Source organism: Citrus clementina, unplaced genomic scaffold, assembly GCF_000493195.1.
Source record: "Citrus clementina cultivar Clemenules unplaced genomic scaffold, Citrus_clementina_v1.0 scaffold_9, whole genome shotgun sequence".
In the NCBI taxonomy this organism is placed as follows: Eukaryota; Viridiplantae; Streptophyta; class Magnoliopsida; order Sapindales; family Rutaceae; genus Citrus; species Citrus x clementina.
Genome location: NW_006261964.1, coordinates 23546438 through 23553395, shown reverse-complemented (window position 1 = coordinate 23553395; position 6958 = coordinate 23546438). Strand labels below are relative to the sequence as shown.

Below are 6958 nucleotides of genomic sequence, written 5' to 3'. Positions count from 1 at the left end.
AATAGCGGGCGCTTTGATGGGGTGTGTGCATGTGTGCGTCTATATATATATATATATATATATATATATATATATATATATAAATTTTTTAATTTAGGATTCTAATGTGTGAGAAAGTCCGAGAAAACTTTAAAACCCTATGGTTTTCTAGTGTTAATTTCACAATGCTCTAAAAATGTGCGGTTTTAAAGCTTTCTCAAACTTTTCCACACTTTAACATCCCTAACTCAAAAACTACTCTGTGTGTGTGTGTGTTTGTGCGCGCGCGCGCTAAATGCGGAAAAATTGATATTTTCACACTTTGATAGAGTAGATTGAAGATTGTCATTTTAAATAGGTGGTAAATATTCTCTCTCTAGGTAGGGGTAAATTGACGATATATTTGCGAGATTATCGTTATAAAGAATTTAACATAGCAAAATGGAACTGCGATTATGGCACGTTTATTGAACAAGCCTGTGGAGTATGATAGGATGACGTGACGTAATCCTAGCAGTAAGAGAGAGAAAGAAAAGATGCATAAAGTAGAAATGCCTTAAAATCTTCATTTCAAAATCAGCCTAAGTTGTTTTCGAACATCTACCATTTGTAGGTCTCGCACGTACTCATACAGATAGATAAATTAATTGATGACAACCAAAAGCTTGCAATTTTTTGTTGTTTTGCCCAGCATAATTTCGGAAAGATTTATTAATTGATGACAACCAAAAGCCTTGAAATTATAATAATTACTGGAGTGAGCGCGAGGCTAATTAGGTAACAAATTAAAAAAATCAAATATTGCTAAAATAATAATCCATATATAGAAATAATTAAGGAGTAAACCCACAATCCAAGTATTAAAATATATGCACTTCCTTATTGGGTGTCTAAAATGGTGGGAATATTTCCAATCTGCAAGTTGGGTATATCCATCCCATTGTAGATAATTAATTTTAAAAAACTCAAATAATAAATAAAAATAATTTAATCTTAATAATAATAATAATAATAATAATAGTAATATTTTTAATATTTGCAATAATTTTAAATTTTTATATTTTTATATTTCTGTTAATAATATATTTGTGTTCATTATAGAGATTGTAAATAAATCTTTAGGTTACCTAAATTTTACAATTAAAAAATATATTTAATGTACTAATAATATTAAAATTATTTTATATAATAATTTAAAATGACTCAAATTTTTACACTTATTTAAATGATACATTTCTATTTATTCTGAAATTTACTTTGGTATGGTAAAATATGTCTAACAAATTGTCAAATATTAAAAAAAATTTATAATATTGAAAATATATTAAAATGCATATATTATTTCATTTATTTTAATATTATATTTCTAATAAAATATCGGAAATAATTTTTTGGGTTGAGAGAAACAAATGGTATAATTTTAAAAAGGTAGTCTTGATGTCACTTGTTGAAAATATAGGGGCTACATTATCATTTTTCTAAACCTTGGGAGTGTAGCCATATTTTTCTTTCAAATTGAGCCCAAAAAATTTTATTACAATCATTTTTTTTTCTTCTTAATTTGCTTATTCCATTATGTACAATTAGTTTTTTCAAGTATGTTTGGAGAAAAATGTTCTTTTAATTGTTTATGGCATTATGCTATCCCAAATATTATTGTTCTATTGTTGTTCACTAACTAGGCAAATTTGAGTTACACTTATCTGTAACATGTTTCAATTAGTGACCATGAGAGCCCGAGTTAGTAATTTTTAAAAGAATATAGTTGTATTTACATTTATGCATATTACACATACAAGCGCGCGCATAAGCATGTGTATTTTACGCGCTTTTCCCTGTAAAGATTTGACATTTTCCTTAAACCCGTGTCAAGTTTCAACATTTTTAGTTCTAGCAAAATATAAGAATTATTTATTTAGTTTTATTGAATTGGGTTCATCTTTGTGTGAATTTCTAGGGTTTTTATTGATTAGGTTTTAACATGAAAATTATGATTAAGAATCAAAACAAACAGACACGCTTGCAAATCCAAAAAGCTAGCCAGTGTCAAGCATGTCAAGTTTTCCCTTAATTCTCATTCCTTGTTAACAATTGATATGGTTCTTTTCTATTGTTTATATTTTTATTTTTGTCATTGATTTTCCTATTTTACTTTTCAGACTTCCCCCCCAAGATTTGAAGATGACACTAATTGAGCGATCTACCACTTTTGCAAGGTATATGAGATTTAATTGTACCCTTTTATGCCCAGTCACTTCCGGAGGCATGTATGCCTACATCTTGCCTCTCTTTATAAGTAATTTTTTATTCATCCTATTCACTGTTCGTCTTTCGTTGGCATGGACTTGTAGTTCACGAAATTTTACATTTGTTGGTATCCATATAACGCTGCTCGGCCACTAAACTTCATTGACAATATTATGTTGACCTACAACTTCTGGGAGAAATGTGTGCCTGCATCATGCTGCTATTTTGCCTATAACAATCTCACTGTTTTGTAGATCTATAAATCTCATCGCCAGTCATTACGCCATTCCCAACAGTACCAACAGAGCCATTAGTTTTGTTGACGATATCACGGTGCTTTTTTTTTTCAAAATTATATTACATCATTAATAATTGATTTTTAATAATAATATATTATATTATTTACTGATGGCTTAACATCAGTTAAATTGATTTTTCAAAATTATAAGTATTTTAACCAAAAAAAACATGTTCAGTAGTTTTTTAGTTTTTTAAGAGAAAATAGTAAGTGCTTTCGACGTGTAGATTGTCTCTAGTTGAATTCTTAACTCATGCATGTTTGCCATGAAAAAAATTCAATAGCAGAGGGAATACACAAGAGAGAACCTAATATTTTCTCATAGGTAGAATTTACCACAAATTCTCTATACAAGCTATTTAATTTATACAAATATTTGTGGTATAACAGTTAAAGTTGAATGGAAATATCACATGATCCATATACTTGATAATGTTATTCCACTTTAGTTTGTACACAAAATAGTTTATACAAAGAGTTTATGATTCTAGCATTACTTTTAGTAAAATATGGCATATGTGTACATATCAATATGTACGCCATAAGTTTTTGGTGACGAAATCTTATTTTCATTAGTTTGTTTTATATTTTAGCGGACAATGAGGTTGTTAATTAGTACAAACTAGAGTAACATTTTGATTTGCAAAAATATTAGATACATTTTAAAAAAATTTTCCCTTTTTTGCCGCATATATATGGCGCATTACTACCATATATAATAAGCTCAATGAATTTTTCTTGGTTGCCATTTCCAAAATGGATGTGCTTGCCTAATTTATTTTGTATGAGCAGTACAGTGGTTTTCATGTACTTTGATGATATGGTAACTTTCTGGTGAATTTATACGAGGAAAGACACAAAGAATTAGTTAGTAAGGTCATGAATTTATCTATTCCTAGTGGTTACCTTATCCTATTTTCTTTTTATAATTGTTAATGAATTAAATTCTTTGGGGTTTAAGGTATCTCATTCAGTAATTTTACACCTTGTATTAGATTTTGAAAAACATGGTAAGATAATAAGGTAACAACTTAGTAAGATAAATTCTTGACCTAATACTAATTAATTCTACGCGTCTTTCCTCTTATAAATTCATCCCAAAATGACCATATCGGAGCACGGGAAAATCATTGTTCATAAAAAAGAAACTAGCCAGATATCATTGATTTTGGAAATGGCAGCCAAGAAAACCAAAGGGAGACAAAAGATTCAGATGAAAAGGATTGAGAATGAGGATGGTAGGTTGATCACGTTCTCAAAACGTAGATCTGGGATCTACAAGAAGGCCAGTGAGCTTGTGACTCTCACTGGCTCTGAGATTGCCATTCTGGTGTTCTCACAGTCTGGAAAGCCTTTCTCATTCGGCCACCCCTCCATTGAAGCTGTTGCAAACCGCTTCATGGGGTTGAACCAGCCAGTAAATGACAACACACATCCGCTGGTTGAGGCTCACCGCCAGGTGAGAATTAATGAACTCAATCAGCAGCATATATAATGAGCTGCTTCGCCAATTGGATGAGGAAAAGGAACGGGAGAAGGTGTTGAAACAGATGAGGAGGGGGAAAGAGACGCAGCCGCGTTGGTGGGAAACCCCAGTTAACGAGCTCAACCATCAGGAGCTGCTTCAAATGGATGCCACAATTGATAATCTGCATAAAACTTTTCTTGCCAGACTCAATGAAAAGACTGCTGCAGCCTCTTCCTCTATGGCACCTCCTATGTATTTTCATCATAAATAATATTTCATATTTTCCTTCTGATTTGGTATTTGTCTATAAAAAATCTGATGAAGCTGCCGGTCCAAACGATAAACTTGAAAAATGAGAATGCAACTTACTGTTGTGTCCAAAATTGGATATAAAATGCTAAACAAAACTATCAACCGTGAGAAATAGAATTTTCACCATGACGGAAAATGCCTATGATATAATTTGAGAAAAAAAAAATTAATTGATGTGCCCTGGATACAATGGAGCTTGCTATGTTACGGATTATGTAACATACACACCCAATGGTTAGCAGCCATGTGTCCTGAGGAGAGAGAAAAAGCATTGACATACAAGCAATGGGAGTCGGCAGCCACTGGATCTGTAAGTAACATGATCCGTAAATTAGCCAACTCCGGATGTAATTAATCAGGTCAGAATCATTAGCAATCATACTCAAGTTAATTTGTCGTTCAAAGTAATTATTAAGTGAATAGAAGTCATACACAAATTAATCTGTCGTTCAAGTAATTATTAATTGATTCGCTTTTTCAACAACATCATCGAGATATTCATAAATCATGATAGAAAGTAAATAAATATATTCCCCAAAAAGAAGTGGGTCGTCTATGCAGTCTATTTAATTTTAAATATATATGAAATTCCTCCGCTTGAAGGAGAAAGGATCAATGGCACCTTCAAATCACACAAGTTTATGCTACAGATATAAAATGAGGAACATCTTGAAGAACTTTTTATTCCAAAATTAAATAGGATTTTCTTTTTTTTAAAAAAAAGTTGAGAAGGGAGAATATGGAAAAAAATCATAGAAATTAATGGGCAAAAATTAATGTTCCATGCAATTTAATATTTATATAATGTTCAATCTTTGATCTAATGGTTAAAAATTCGTGTAAAACCTGTGTAATTTTAAGGGTCATTAATTCATCCTTTGTTTGAAATTTGATTAAAAACAAAGGAATGTAGTAGGTAATCAAAATATACACAGGTAAACACCTATACACACACAAGTTAGGAATAGAAATTTCCTCACACGATCAGACAAAACGCACTCATCTTCAGTTTCTCGATCAACCGCCCTCTGTGTAGTCAAGAGCTCGAGTAGCAACATACCAAAACTATAAACATCACACTTCTCATTGCAGTCACCTGTTGCAATGTATTCAGGGGAAGATATCCAAATGTTCCCATCACCCAGCCTCTTATGCGTGTTTCACCATCTGGAATAGATACAGAGCACGAAAAATCAAACAGTTTGGCAACAGATTGTCTTGGAATAAAACATTCGATGGTTTTACGTTTCTGAAAAAAATAGGCCTGGAGAAACCAACATGGAGATATGCAATTCCATAAGCTATCTCCATTGCAATCTTTAGCCTCAGTGTCCACGTGACAGGTTCAAAATTGGGTTGACGAGCATGATAAATACGATCAGCAAGAGTTCCATACTCAACATATTCAAACACCAAAACAGGATTTTCGGTTTCTAGACAGCATCCAATCAGCGTCATCACATTCTTGTGATTCATTTGTGATGCAAATACAAAGTTATTAAAACAAAATTCAGCTGCATAGTCGGAGTTTACAAATTTCATGATAGAAACAGGATAGTCATGCAGAACACCCTTGAATAATTCATAGCCCAATCCAGTTGTTATAACTTTCTGTCTGTCATAATTTTTTATTGCTATCTTGAGCTCGTTTTCACGGAAACAACGAATAGGGTTACGTTTATTATCACAAGATCGAAACAATTTTTCAAGAAAAACTTTGCCATTCCTCAACATAAATGTCTTCTTATCAGCCTTGCCCAGATGCTCGATCTTCCTAAAAAACGAACTCATCTAATACCTATTCAGAAACCAACGAAATGCTTTCACTGAATTGAAATAATATAAAACTAGTATAGTAGTACAACTTTTAAATGATCTAGTAAGTTTTTAGGAAAAAGAAATATTTTCATCAGTGACGTTTCATGTTTAATATGAAGTTAAGAGAAAATATTGATTGTATATGTCCTCTGTGTTAAGCAAGCTGACCAAGATTACCAAAAGGAAAGTCATCAACGGTCAAGTCAACAAAGGGTTTATCACTCCACACAGCTTGCTCACGTCAAAGCTATTTGTCAAGGAATATCTCCAGCACGATTTTTACACTTGAATGCCAATATCATGTAGGAATATTTCATTCCTATTTTATAAAGATATTGTGCAATAGTTTAGGAAGTTACTTATTTTCCTTTAATATTATTAAGCCTTTCAACGGCTACTTTGTCTTTATTTTGTATAAATAACTCTGTAAATTTCATTAAAATTACAGAACAAGAATTATACTCTTCATAGAATTTCTTTCATGGTATCAGAGCCAGCCATGAGTACTAGCAATATAACCTCTTCATCCTTTATCAAAGAGCCAAGTCTAAATATTCAGTCTTTTCATCAATGCTCAAGTCTTGTGTCTATTAAACTAGACAACACGAACTTCTTGTTGTGGCGCTCACAGGTTCTCCCTTTGGTCAGAAGCCTTGGCATTCTGCACCATATTACAGACGCTGAGAGACCCGCAAAAGAAATATTATTGTCTGATGGGGAAAAGGCTGGCAACGAAGATTTCACCATGTGGATCAACAATGATGGGCTGTTAACATCTTGGTTGTTAAGCCTGATGACAGAAGAAGTGATGAGTGGAATCGTTGGAGTAGAAAATG

General features: G+C 32.3%; 2 pseudogenes; one reads left to right on the top strand and one right to left on the bottom strand.

Moving 5' to 3' along the window:
• The first annotated feature begins 3698 nt into the window (after positions 1 to 3698).
• Positions 3699 to 4263, top strand: LOC18031767 (annotated as a pseudogene).
• A 961-nt stretch (positions 4264 to 5224) lies between these two features.
• On the bottom strand, positions 5225 to 6095 carry LOC18033484 (annotated as a pseudogene).
• Positions 6096 to 6958: the final 863 nt, after the last annotated feature.